Consider the following 15,139-nt stretch of genomic DNA (forward strand, 5'->3'; position numbering starts at 1 on the left):
TCTGTGAGGATGTTTCTAAGGCTAATTCATGTGTGGTTCAATCCACTAGGTAGGAAAGATCCACCTTGAATGTGCTTGGCATTGTTCAATTGGCTGAGCTTCTTTGTCAGTGGATACATGCATGTTTCTGCTGTGGTTTCCTGTAGACATCAAACCCTATATACTTAGTCCTTCTAACCTGGACTCACACCAGGAACTCTCCAGACAGCTTCCAAGACTTTAGTCTGGCATTATTAGTCCCTTTTGTCCCAAGCTTCCAACTTCTTGAACTTCTCATTTTCCAAGCTCTCCAGGCTGTAGAGGACCATTGTGGGACTTTACAGTCTCCAGTTTTATAAGCCAATTTGGCCAATAAATCCATGCTCACAAATATAATATAATATAATATAATATAATATAATATAATATTATATAATATAATATATATATATTATATTGACTCCATTGCTCTGGAGAATTCTGACTAATATAAGCAGTGAATGGGTCTTAGCTTTCTTGAATAATTCACAAAGCACAGTGTTGCATGTTTGGGGTTTCTAAAGTAGAGGAAGCAGATTCACTTCACCTCAGACACCTTGAGTGAGCCACTGCCTACAATGTCCACATTCAGTGCCAGGCTCAGACCCAAGGACACACTGTAAAACCTGACCTAGCAAAAAGCAGACAAGCTTAGAAATGCTCACTCATCAACTTCTGCTCAACAATGTCCCCAAGTGTCTGCTCCCTCCAAATTAGATGATGCTTAGATAGCCCCTCTTCATTCCATATTCCCTGTTCTATCACTGAACACTCCTTCTCCTGGACAAGCTTGGCTGGCTCTTTATTTTCCCTCTAGGAGAGTTGCAGACTATTACCTGCCTGCTAGTCAAATGTTCATCTATACAGTTATCCTATGTCAAGAGCTTTGTCAAGCCCTGCAATGAAAGTTCTCCTTGACCAAACTCCAGCCTCCTCAAAGCCTTCTTCTAAAGTGGACCTCAACACTGGCAATACATGGCTGTAGTCTCAGCACTCAGGAGGTTGAGGCAGGAGAATTATGAGTTCCTGATCAGCTTGGGCTACATAGTATAATTGTCTCAAGTACAAAGCTCAGTATAATTTCTAACCACTGAAGACCACGTCTGTAATGTCCCCAGGATGACCCCTTACAGTGTATGAGAAAACTCAAGTGACTGGTTTACCGTCTGTTCCAGCCAGTACCCAAGAACTGAGAATCCCTGTCTCTTAGTCACTGTGAGAGCAGAATGTCAGCTTTAGTAGCTGGCTGGAAAACCCCACTGGGTTTCCATAGTTTATTCCAATTCCTAATTATCTCACATCTTCCCTTTAAAACTCCCAGTCCTCCACAAAATTGAGTGCCCCGAATTCTTGTCAATTGCAAGAATATTTTCTTGCCCAAAATCTGCCCTTCCCCCTCTAGTGTCTGGCTTTGTGTCTGACAATTCCTCCATTCTGTCTGTGTTGACTTTAATGCCTGTTATACTTCCCACTTAATCCAGTCTTTAAGGAACTCTTTGTGGGTCTACAGAGATAGTTCCAATTCTGTTCCTTCACACTCCTGGTGGTCTTCTTTGGCTCTCCTATGGCACTTACACTTGGTAACTCTCCCCAGGGAAATAGGATACCTTAAATCATGTTGTCTTCTAGGTAGACATCATATCTTGGTCTCTGTTCTCTAGTCTCTTTAGGGTAAAAAGAAGGTCTCATGCCTATTTGTGCACCTGGGGCCTCTGGAAGCTTACAGAAGGTGATAGTTAATAGTAATGGTCAGCTTACTGGACTTAGAACCACCTAGGGGAAAAGTTCCTGGGCAAGTCTGTGAGGGACTGTTTTTAGATTGGGTTACTAGAGAAGGGAAGACCCACTTGAATTGTGGGACGCACCATCCCACGGGCTGAGATTCTGGTTGAATAAAAGGAGGAACTGAGCTGAGCACCAGCATCCATCTCTTTCTGCTTCCTGATCAAAGGTACAGCATGATTAGCTACCTCAGCTCCTGCTACCCACCACACATTCTCCATCATGAAGGACCGAGCCTGAGAACTGTGTACCAAGACAAACACTTCCTTCCTTAAGCTTCTCTTGCTAGGTGTTTTGTCAGAGCAATGAAAGAAATAATACAAGTGCACCCCAAGTGTGTGGTGTGTTATTAGGGAATGGGTTATAGGAGGTGGCTGTCCTGCAGTAACATATACATACATACATACATACATACATACATACATACACACACATACACATACACACATCTTTGCATGTTAGCAACAGTTAACACAGCTTCCAGAGTCATAACAGTTAACACAGCTTCCTAGCTCTGAAGTGTGTGTGTGTGTGTGTGTAAAACCTTAGGTGTAGTTCCTCATGTTCTTGGGAGCATTATCCACTGTGTTTTTGAGAGAGGATCTAATTTTTACTTGGAACTCACTAATTCAGCAGACTGTCTGGCCAGTGAGACCCAGGGACACACATGTCTCCACTTGGGCCACATATGTCTCTTTAATGTGGGTTCTGGAGTCTGAACTCAGGACCGCATGTTTGTGTGCTGTGTTTATTGATTCATGTTTATTGACTGAGATAGCTCCCCAGCTCCTAGAGTTCATATTTTAAAACTTGTGGACACATTTATTTCCCTTCAGTAAGCTTCATTTTGCCACCTGTAACACAGCATATTGCATTGTCCCTGGGGGACAGTGGCTGTGAGCAGGATTAAGTATCATAACCACACCTGCCACACAGAAAGTAGTTAGAATCAATGAAAACCATCTATCAGCCATCAAAACAAGACAAGATTAGACAGTTAAGAGAGTACTTTGGTGTTGGGTGAGGAGAAAAGGGAAGGGGTGGAGTAGAAATTGGAGCCATGGAAGGATCAAAGATTTGGGGGTAGGGAGAGCTTGAAAAGCCTTCTTGGAAGAGTTGATGGCAACAGAAAGAAGTTAATTTGTATTTGTTGAGCACGCACTTTGTGCACTAGCTATTTTCCAAACCATGTATCACTGGAATCTCTGAATGATGCTTCAAGCGTCAGTGCCATCATTTACAAATGTTAGTGTTTTCTTGTCAGAGCTGAGAAGAACCTCTGCCTATCTCATTTGTGTAGACTGCATCAATTCTTTCTTTCTATTTGTCTGTCTATCTATCTATCTATCTATCTATCTATCTATCTATCTATCCATCCATCATCTATCTATCTATCTATCTATCTATCCATCCATCATCTATCTATCTATCTATCTATCTATCTATCTATCTATCTATCTATCTATCTATCTATCTATATCCATCCATCCATCCATCCATCTATCATCTATCTATCTATCTATCTATCTATCTATCTATCTATCTATCTATCTATCTATCTGTCTATCTATCTATTGTTAGGATTTCTATTGCTACAGTAAAACATCATTACCAAAAAGAAAGTCGGGGTGGGGGTGGGGGGGTAGGGAAGGGTTTATTTGGCTTTACATTTACTGATCATAGTACTTCATTGGAGGAAGTCAGAAATGAAACTCAAGCAGGGATGGAACCTGGAGGCAGGATCCAATGCAGAAGCCATGAAGAGATGCTGCTTATTGGTTTGCTTAGCATGCTTTCTTATAGAAGCTAGGACAGCCAGACCAGCTATGGCACCATCTACTATGAGTTGGGACCTCCCCCACTGATTACTAATAGAGAAAATGCCTATAGCTGGATCTCATGGAGGCCTTTTCTCAACTGAGGGTTCTTCCTCTCTTCCTTTCTGATGAATCAAGTTGACACAGCAAAACGAGCCAGGATATTACTGTCTGTGTCTATCTATCTATCTATCTATCTATCTATCTATCTATCTATCTATCTATCTATCTATCTATCTATTATCTATCTATCTATCTATCTATCTATCTATCTATCTATCTATCTATCTATCTACCTACCTAGTCCATTCAGTTACTGCATCAAGTCTCCTATAGCCTAGTTTGGTCTTGTACTTACTGTGCAGCTGATGATGACCTTGAAGATTTGATCTTCATGCTTTTACACACTGAATGCTGAGATTACAAGCATATCCACCATGCTGGTTTGTGCACTGTTACAGATGGGACCCGGGACTTTGTGCATGTTAGGCATGTACTCCATTAGCTGAGCTACATCCACAGCCCAAATATACTAGTTACTTCTTTTTTTTTTTTTAGATTTATTTATTTATTATATGTAAGTACACCGTAGCTGTCTTCAGACACACCAGAAGAGGGAGTCAGATCTCGTTACAGATGGTTGTGAGCCACTATGTGGTTGCTGGGATTTGAACTCAGGACCTTCTGAAGAGCAGTCGGGTGCTCTTATCTGCTGAGCCATCTCTCCAGCCCTACTACTTACTTCTATTGCTATGATAAAACACCATGATCAAAGCAAGCAAATTATTTAGCTGAATTTACAGTTTTAGAAGGTTACAGTGTGAGGAAGGAACAAAAACATGGTGGCAGAAACAGCTGGAGCAGCAGCTGGCAGCTCACAGGAGGCGAGAGAGCACACTGGGAATGGCCCCAAGTCTTTGAAAACCTGAAGTCTGCCCCCAGATTTACACCTTCTCCAACAGGGTGACACTTTCTAATCCTCCCCAAAGAGCCATCAACTAGTGACCAAATATCCAAATGGCCAAGACTCACGGAAGGCATCTCATTTAAACCACCACACTAAGGCAATCCTTATTTTTAAAAACTTCTTTTTAATCAGTCTCATCGGAATGGCGACCTTATGTTAATATCAGACCTTCTCTCCCATGCCTATCTCCACACTATGTACACATGCTAGCAAGTCAGTTTACATTGCATCCCTGTGTAACACTAAGCAAAACATAGCTCTGCTTAAACCAGAGGCAAAATGACTTAACCCAGGAGCTGGTTTTGAGGTCCTTATAAATCCTGTCTAATAGAGCAAGAGCAGCTTAAGTCAGAGTGAGTTCTGACTATAGAAGATGTTAAGAAATCCATGATTATATCACTTTTCAATGCTAGCAGAAACTTGGGTGATGAAGAGATATAATGTGTGTGTGTGTGTATATGTGTGTGAGTGTGTGTGTGATGTGCATATGAATGATTTATAACAAGCTTATCAATTATTTGTATTTAATTCTTTGCTATCAAAGTGCTCATGGTGGCTGAACACGAACGCGGTCTTGCCAATTACTTTAACCTTTCCCTCAGAAATCTTGTTTGCACTATTGATTTAGACAGCCAATACTGAGCCTGAAGTAATAAGGGTTTGGTCTACTTCTGATTGAAATCTCATCTGTTCATCAGGGTTTTTTTTTTCCTCTTGGACATAACAGGACATTTGATATTTGGGTCCTAGCTTGTTGAAAAGCCAGCTGGAAAGAAAAATTACTTTTTTTGCTCCTATAGTTATCTGCAAAGGGAAATATGAGGATGACCTATTTCTTATACTTCAATTAAAATGTGAAAACCATGGCTAAGGCAATAATTTAGGTGGTACACACTTGCTGTGCAAACATGAGGGCTTGAGTTTGATCCCTAGGACTTAAGGAAAAATCTGGGTGTGGCAGTGTACAACTGCAGTCTCAGGGATGGGGAGGTCGTCTTGGAAGGATTCCTGGGGCTCACAGCCAGTCTAGCTGAGTTGGTAAACTTGAGGTTCAGTGAGAGTTCCTGATGAAAAAATAAGGCAAAGAAGATACTCTATTCTCTACCTTCCATATGTGCATACAAATGTGCACTTACATACATGTGCATGTACACACAAAGGCACACACAAAGGCACACACACAGACACTAATCATATTCATGTATGTGACTCTGAATGCTGGCTGGTTTGATGTATGTGCATATATCATGGGTAGGCTAACTCAAGCCATTTACTGTGTTATTTCTTATGTCAATCCTTGTTTTCTCCTTTGATAAAGAGTACTAAATGTCTGCTTTATGATTGTCAGACGATAGGATGTTGGCCCCTCTACCTCTTCTCAGTCTCTTCCTTTTCATGTCACATGACCTTTGCCCTTTCCCCCACCTCCTTAGTGCCTATGTTCTTGCTACCTCATCTTGATTGCCTTTCTAGTTTTTTAGGTATTATCCACATTTAAACCCAGTATATAAATACATGTATACATTATGTGTTGTGACCCTCATGTGATGGCTTTTCTTTATTGTCAACTTGACTACATCTGGAATGAACTAAAATCCAAATAGCTGTGAGAGGGTTTTTGTTGTTGTTTTTTTCTCAATTAAATCATTTGAAGTGGGAAGATATGGAAGAAGGAGGCTGGCTCTTTCCCTGCCTACTTGCTCGCAATCTTACCAGCATTCACTGGAATTAGAGCCTCCTTCTTTGGGATTCTGGTGCACACTGAAGACCATATGAGACATCCAGCCTTGTAGGCTGAACAACTACTGAAGTCTTGAACCTTCCATTCATGGGCAGTTCCTATTGGTTTTGCTGGACCACAGCCTGTAAGCCATTCTAATGAGTCTGTTGTGTATGTAATAAATCATCATATACATATATATCTATATATCTATACATATATCTATATATTCCATAAGAGAATTTATTTTAGAGAGCCCTGACTAACACAGCTCATATGAGAGAAAACATGTGACTACGTGACTTTGCCATTTTGAGTTTGGGTCACCTTGTTTAATATTATGCCTTCCAAATCTATCCATTTCTTGCAAACCTCAAGTTTCTTTACAGCTGAATAACAGTCATTTGTGTATATGTACCAAATTTTCATTATCCACTCATCTGTTGATGGACATCTAATATCTTAGTATCAGGAATAGGGCAGGAATAAACAGGTATTTATCTCTATAGTGAGGTACTGAGTCTTTTGGGTATTTGCTCAGGGCCACATAGAAGTTCAATTTTTAGTTTTTGAGAAACCTCCATACTGATTTCCATAACGCTGTAGTAGTTCATATTTCTGCCAGGAGTGAACAAGAGTTCTTTTTCTCTGAATTCTTAACAGTTTTCAGATTTGTTGATGACAGCCATTCTGACTGGGGTTAGGTAGCATCTCAAAGCAGTTTTAATTTTCATTTCTCTGGTGGCTAAAGATATTGAACACTTTTTACCTTACCCATTCCTTGTGTTGTTATTTGCATAATGTCTTCCAAGCTTCCCCAGGAGCGCCTATTTCCATTACATGCTTATGTCTACCCCCTTTATCTGTTCTATGGACAAACATTTCTTTCACGTGCTTGCTGTTATGAGTAGAGCTGCAGTAGACATGGAGATGGGGGTACAGATATCTCTTTGTGATACTGGCTTCTTGTGGGACCACTGTACCATAGGGTAGGTGATTTTCAATGTTTTGAGGAATCTCCATTCTGTTTGTTCTACCATCTGTGCTAATTCACCCCCCCCCATGTGAGCGCTGCCCTCTTCCACATGTCTGAGGCAATACTTTTAGTTAGTCATTTTGATAATATCCACCCTCACAGGTATGAGGTGAAAGCTCACCATGGTGCTAATTTTTATTTCTCTCATGATTACTGTTTGTTATGTTCTTCTCGGTATGTTACGATGCAACATGACCTTGGATTGCTAATGGCTGAGTCAAAATTTCCTCACTTTGCTGGATGTTGGAATGTGGATGGGAAATTTTGCAGTTAGTCCATGGGGATGCATGAAGGGACTGGGGCTTGAGTTACTTTCTTCTGGGAGCAGGTCTTGGAAAATCTTTGTTCTGCTGATGTATCAAGTTAATAGCATGATTTTTTTCCCACAAGAGTGACCACGTGGCTATGTTAACCTCTCATTTCATCTAGAATAACCGAGGACACTTTATCTCCTTACAGAGAACCTAGGGCCCCTTTCTTCAGCTCGTCCCACAGATGAGGAACCTTTCACTAGATTGGTGGGTGGAAGTGAAGAGTGTCTCTGGCCTGTGGCTGGATATCGGCAGTGCAGGGGCCATGCAGGGTCTGGGTCTAATTGGTGAATAGGCAAGCCTTTAAAGGTAGAGGAAGCTTAGCTCCTCAGAACTGCATGGTGGGAGCTGAGCCTCTCCTTTCTAAATGTGGCTCTGTACTGAAGTGGAGTCGTTCAGACACATCCGAGGGATAATCTTTTGCATGCTCTGTGATTCTACCCATAAGGCCTGGACAGAGAAATTAACTAGGTGTAATAAATAATATACAATCTGGTGAATATTTAGGGTCTGGTAATGATGATAAATCAGGGATGAAATGTTCCTTGAGGAGATTGTGAGATTCTGAGAAATGAAGCCAGGAAGATTGATTAAAACCTATTGCCGCTCAGAAAACAGGCTGTGGAAAATACAAGGAAGTGTGCTGGGCTAATGGGAAAGTGAATGCAATCTACTTCAGTCTCCAAAGATAGAATGGGTGTAGTCAACAAATGCCAAGGCTCTTGGGGCAAGTGAGTAGAGAGCAAAGGACTCCCCAAAGCACCTAGTAGGGTATGTTGGAATGCTGTACTCCCCGCATGACATGGCCATCACTCAAAAGCTGTGATTACAGGAATTTGACCTGCACAAGACTGGCTCCATTAATGTACCATCACGGAGAGTCTCACAAGGCTATACCCATCCTCAAGTACATATAGGCAGAGAGCAGTAAGTTATGAAACTCTTCCCCTCTCCAAGACTATAGAAGTAGGTAACAGTTTACTGAGGGAGAAATATCTTCTTCAATGGTAGAGCTGCCTATAACTTGTCCATGCTCCTATAGGTGATCTCTTATCTCTGCTTCTGTAACTAACCCTTCCCCATGTCCTCAACCAAGAGGCAGATGTAGGCAGCCTCTCCCTCACATCCCTGTGAGAATCCCCCGACTACGATCCTGTGAGCAACTGTCACCCATGCTCCAGTGAGGAACCCTCATTAAATGCATTGTCCTCCAAGCTAGACTTGGATGGAGTTATTTCTTTGATCTGCCATTGGTGCTTTATCAAGAGTGAATATATGCTTGTTCATGTTCCCAGGAAGAGCTCTAACAGTACGGGGTCATTCAATTGATCCCTCATAGCTATGAAAGAATACATTAGGGGTCTCTGTAGCATGCCTTTTCCCCCTGAAGATTGTTATACATTCATTCATTCATTCATCCATCCATTCATGCATCTATTTTTTTTTTTTACAAAATATTTTATTATATATATGGATGTCTTACCTGCATGAATACTTGTGTACCACATGTATGCCTTTCTCCATGGAGGCCAGAAGAGGGTATCAGATTCCCTGGAACTGAAGTTACAGATAGTTGTGAGCTGCCATGTGGGTACTGGAAATACATGTGTCTAATTTTAAGGACCAGCTCCTACTGAGGACATAAATGTTATGTTTCTTAAAAGTCTATACCATAAGAATCTTCTTCAGATCTTGGTGTGAAGATTCTTACCCCAGATTGGTTACAGAAGCGGTACCAGGTGGGTGGATCCCATCAAAAGCTTTAGTGAGAAATCACCCTTTTCCTTCACAGCAGCCCAGCTGACTGGTGAACTTTGCCGAACTGTAAAATATCAAACCTTTGGGAAGCTTTCTGCAACACGAGAAGTTTTAATCCTTCAATATTAAAAAGAAAAATAAGAAAAAAAAACTGTGGAGAAGTCACGAACAGGAGAAACAAAAAGGAATTGTGCACAGGGTCAGTCGGGCAGGCCAGGGGTGATGGGTAGTAAGAAAGGCTATGCGGTCAGTGGGGACAGAATCCACAATTAACTCTGGGGCCATGGGAGAGTTACATGTCTCCTCTGAGACCACTTCTGCCTGGGTAAATTGAAAAGAATAAATCTGCATGTTGAGGGAATTAAAGAAGCTGTGTGTCTTCACATAACCCCGAGTGTGGCACGTGGCGGCTTTCTTCTCCCTGCCTACTGTCTCTGCATATATCTCTGTAAGGGTTAATTTTATGACCTAGATTGGCTGGGCCATAGAATTCCTGAACACTTGTTCAAACACGATTGTGGGTGTTAGTGAGGGTCTCTTTGGATGAGATTAACACTTTAATCCATGGACTTAGTTCAGCAAATGGCCCTCTGCAGTGTGATGGACTTCATCCAATCAGTGGGCAGCCTGAAAAAACAAAAGAATTTTGCTCCCAGAGTAGAAGAATGCTTGCTGTTTGAGAGATTTCAATCTGGGACCTGAGTCTTTTTCTAGCTTTTGGGTTGGAACAGTGAGCCCATCCTGGGTCTTCCGTGCTGGTTTTAGGACTGGAGTCACACCACTGGCTTTCCTGCTTTTTATGCTTGTGGACTGTGACTTGAAGAAAACCATTAGTTGTTGGGTATGAAGTGTGCCTAACTGCCCTGGAGAAATTGGGGTATACCAGTCTTCATAATTTTGCTAGTCAATTCCCTATAATAAATCTCATTATATAGACAGCAGTATAAATATATACATCTTATTGGGTTCACTTTGTAAAGGACTGTATTATTAATTTGTGTGTGTGTGTGTGTGTGTGTGTGTGTGTGTATACCATGACATGTATGTGGAGGTCAGTAGACAACTCGTGGGAGTTGGTTCTCTCCTTCCATTACGTGGGTTCCAGGGCTGAACTTAGATCACTAGGCTTGTTAACAATTACATACTGAGGCGCAGCCACCTCACCGACCTCTGTAGAGTACTTTTCTAATACAACCAGCACCTTGAACAAAATAAGCATTTAAGGCGGCTGGTGATGTAGCTCATTTGGTAGAGTGCTTGTCTAGTACGCAGGATCTCCAGCACCACATCAACTGGGCATGGTGGCCCATGCCTCTAATTCTAGCACTCACTCAGGAGCTGGGGCAGGGGGAATCAGAAGTTCAAGGTCATGACTACATAGTGAGTCGATGCACACCTGAAGTGGCCACCTGATGGGAAGTCTACTTCAATGCTGTTCTCTTTTGGAACCTAGGTTCTTTCCTGGAAGAAAGCTGAACTTCATACTGCAGAGCAATTGTGTTGAGAGACAAACACTCCACTCTTCTCTTTCAGATCTGCACATACAGAGGTACATCCTGCCAGGCAGAGCAGGGTTCATGCACAGTGCAGTGCATTTACTTTTATCTCAGTTATGTTCAACCATGGGCCACATTTAAAGCTCGAGGCATGAGAAGTTGTTCTTCTCTTTTAACTGTGAAGGTTGAACATCAACGCTGAGTCTGTGTAAATAATTTGAACAGCACGTCCTTGTGCTCAGTGGTTAGACTTGCTAAAGCATTGTGAGGTGAAATGGTAATGGCTTCCTAACTTACTCAAGAATAAATAATGCAGGAAGCTCATCAGCTAAATCTGATTCAGATCCTTAAAGCCATGAGACTGATGACAGATCAGGGAAATATTGCCTGAGAGCTGTTTTTCTGCTGGAGAAATCTAAAGTTTTGTGTGAGTGAGTGTGTGTGTGTGTGTGTGTGTGTGTGTGTGTGTGTGTGTGTGTGTGTGTGTGTGTGATACATGTTGGTATCACATCAGAAATCTATCTTCTTCCAGAAAAGGAAACTGAACGTTAATGGAAATGTAACTCCCATACTTGCTTCTATTAATCAGCTTACATACTCAGCAGTCTATTTAAAGATTGGCCTATTAAAGCTGTTGCACATTGATGTGGGCCCTTCCCCAATGGGCCTCACTGTTGGGTGTTGGAGCCATGTGACAGGAAGCAGCTTATCATAAGGGGATTCGTAGGTGAGCAGTGGTGTGTCACTGTAAGACTTTCTAATGATATACGTGCTGTCTTCAATTGGCTGCGAACTATGGCTGATTGAAGAAGGCACCAGGGTTATGCAAGATAAATAGTTATGATGCCTGCTGTCCCTGAGCAGGTGGGCTATACAACTAATACTATTCCCCATCTAAATCACCATACCACCACAGAGCATTTCTGATGGCTACTTCACTGACATGGGAAGAGGCTAGAGCATACTTACCTATGAACATCTCAGTACAGCTACATTGATTAGTTTAGCTCATTCATCAGGCTGGTCCAGTCCCAGCAACCATTCTGTCTATCTTCAATCCTTTCTTCCTTTCTCCTCCCCCCTCTCTGTTTTTCATCTAAAAATATATTTTGGGTAAAAGAGACACCAGTCAACACTACAGAAAAAGTATCTGCTCCTTTCTTATGGTACTTGCATCTCTCTCTCTCTCTCTCTCTCTCTCTCTCCCCTCTTCCTCTCTGTCGCCCTCTCCCTTTCCTCCTCCTCTTCTCCCTGACAGTAGATATTAAAATATAGTCATATATATTATTCATGTACATGTAACTATACATGTACTTACCAGTCTTTTTTCAATTAAAATGTTGGTTCTATAATCAATCAGATAGTAGAAACATGGAGTAGAGGCACCCAAGACTACAAGGATTTTTCCAGAAGTCCCTCAGCATCTCAAAGAACAGTGAAATGGTGTTGGGTCTCCAAAGGCTCTGGACAGCTCTATGGAGCACAGTCAAGTGATAGCCCAGGTTGGCAGATGATAGTTGATTTTGAAATTCTAAAATAGTCCTGAAGGGTTAAAGGAGTTCCTGAAGATGTGTAAGGGGCAGGTCATTCAGATCAAAATGACTTCTAGGCTGTGTTCATGACAGAGGGTGCAGGAGGCCATTGGAGTCTCAGCTTCACTGGGATTCAGGCCAGTAGACTTTTAGGTGTGGGATAGGAATCTCAACTCTACATGTCACTGGTTTGTTCATTATCTATTTCTGTGCAAATAGGAGTCATCACGTATATTAATTTTCTATTGCTGCAGGCAAATTTCCCACTGTTACTATTTTTAAACTCATGTTTATTTCTTAACTCACTGTTTCTGTGGATAAGTAGCTTGGGATACTAATAGGATCATTTGGATTTTTTTTTTCTAATTGAGCAACATATGGACTGGCTTATATGTTCAGCTGGACATTTGTTTGTGGAAATATCCACTTTCAAGTTCTCTCAGGTGGTGACAGATTTTATTTCTTTATAGTAGCTGAGATGAGTGCCATGGTATCTTTTTGGTTGGAGACTAGGTACCACTACCAGGTACTGCCTGCTACCTTCAATTTCTGAAAGCTACTTCAGTTTTTGGAGCCCACCTCTGGTTCTAAATATTACTTTTATTTTATGGATATTATCTTTGTTTCCCAGAGATCACCCCACTTCCTGGAGACCATCTTCAGTACTTGGATGCCACCTACCAAGGTGACTAAGGATTCCTATGAGCCAGATGCTGTTCTTGGATACTACTCTTGTTTCCAGGAGGCCACTTTTAGTTCCTGTGGACCCTCTGATTTTCCTAAGGGCCATTTGTAGTTCTTGTTATATGAGATTTCCTAACTTGACCTCTTACTCTATCAGGCCACAAATGAGAGTCTCTAGACTAAGAGTTGTCTACCATCTCATGCTGAGTCTTCTATGATAAAACCTGTTCTAAGCAAGAAAATCTCATCTCCTTTGCCATATCATATTCATTACAAACAAGTTGGAGGTCCTATTAACATTTGATGAATGGAAAAGTGTAAAAACTAAGGAGATACAGGGAGTGAAGGGCTAGAAATACTGTTACCATAACAGTTCGTCTTAGTGTTTATGCTGTACCTGGGTTGCTTGCTATAAATAAATATAGGTTATTAGGGTCAGATTCTCTGGCATGGAACAAAAGAATCTACTGTAATCCCCTAGGTACTTCCTCTACAGTTATGGTTGGAGAAGCTGGGAAATAAGACAGACTTGAGTTATGTGGTAGTTTGAATAAGAATGGTCCCTCTAGGCTCATAGATTTGAATTCTTGGTCACTAGGGAATGGCACTATTTTGAAAGGATTAGGAAGGATGGCCTTGCTGGAGGAAGCATGTCCCTGGGGGTGGGCTTTGAAGTTTCAGAAGCCCATGCCAAGACTAGAGTCCTCTTCTTCTTGCTGTCTACAGATCTGGATATAGAACTCACAGCTATGGTATTTGTTTGCAGGATACCAAGCTCCCTGCCATGAGAATAATGGACTAAACCTCTGAGACTCTGAGTCTCAATTTCTATTATAAGAGTTGCAATGGTCATGGTGCTTCTCCCCAGCAATAGAACACTGACTAAGATAAGTTAGCTTGAGGTTTCTCTGAGCAAGGTGGATGTACCTCGTCTTCCTTCCTGCCAGTTTTGCTGAGAGTCTTCCAAACCAGTCCCAGAGCTGACCACTGACCATATGGTTATGAGTCCATGAATCCCAGGGACTTGGCAGCTAGCCCTTCAGTGAAGGGCTTGAAGGGCTGTTACCATGACAGCTCATCTGTACAGAGTGAGTCTGATACTCAATGGACACCTAAAATTAGAGCCTGCTCCAGAATGTGGCCTTTTAGTCATATCCAAAAACATTTAAAAACATGTGTGCATATGTTTGGAGCAGTTTTGTTCATGATCAATTAAAGCTAGTAACTAGTCAAATTTCTTTCCTAGTACAGAGTCAGACTATGGTGCATCCACATAAGATCGTACTGTTCAGCAAGAACAAGAAGCAAAGTATGTGTATATGCAGCAGCTCAGACAGCTGGCTAGGGAGTTAAGTTGAACATAACCCAATCCTAGCTGTGGAGATGACTAGTGGGTAAAGTGTTTCTATGTAATCATGAAGACCCAAGTTCAATACCCAGAAAGCATGTAAAACAGATGCATGCTTATAATCCAAGAGCTCACACACCTAGGTCCCTACCTCATATAGAAGCTAAATGCAGGAGCCCCACTTTGTTACTGTCTAGCACCTCTTGTGTCCAGGTACACACTAGAATTCTTCAAAGAGAACACAATGTGACTGTCGTGGAGTTCATTTCTCAAGAGTGGGACCCAGTGTCAAGATAGCATTTTTCTCTAATTTGCATTTCATGAGTAAGTTAAGGCTAAGCAATTCTGAAAGAAACTTAGTAGAAATCTGAGTCTAGCGGCTTGAAGAAGAGACTGCAAGCTTCCTTCTGTGATTATTACTTTTAAAAACATTTGGGAGAGTTCTCATAAGAACTTTGAAGTAAATAATGAAGGCAAAAGCTCCCATTTAATCCCAGGGCATCCCCACTATCTACCCCCTACTCCCTTTCTGAGCTGTCTTTCCAGGGAACCAACTCATATGAGATGTTTTGCAAATTCTCCCTGATTGATAGCTTGAAACTGGACTCTGTCTTCTCAGTGTCTCTATAAGACCAGCTCAGCATGCAATAAATTGCTTTATTACTTGAAA

The sequence above is a fragment of the Mus musculus genome, chromosome 1 (genome assembly GCF_000001635.26).
Source record: "Mus musculus strain C57BL/6J chromosome 1, GRCm38.p6 C57BL/6J".
Taxonomy (NCBI): Eukaryota; Metazoa; Chordata; class Mammalia; order Rodentia; family Muridae; genus Mus; species Mus musculus.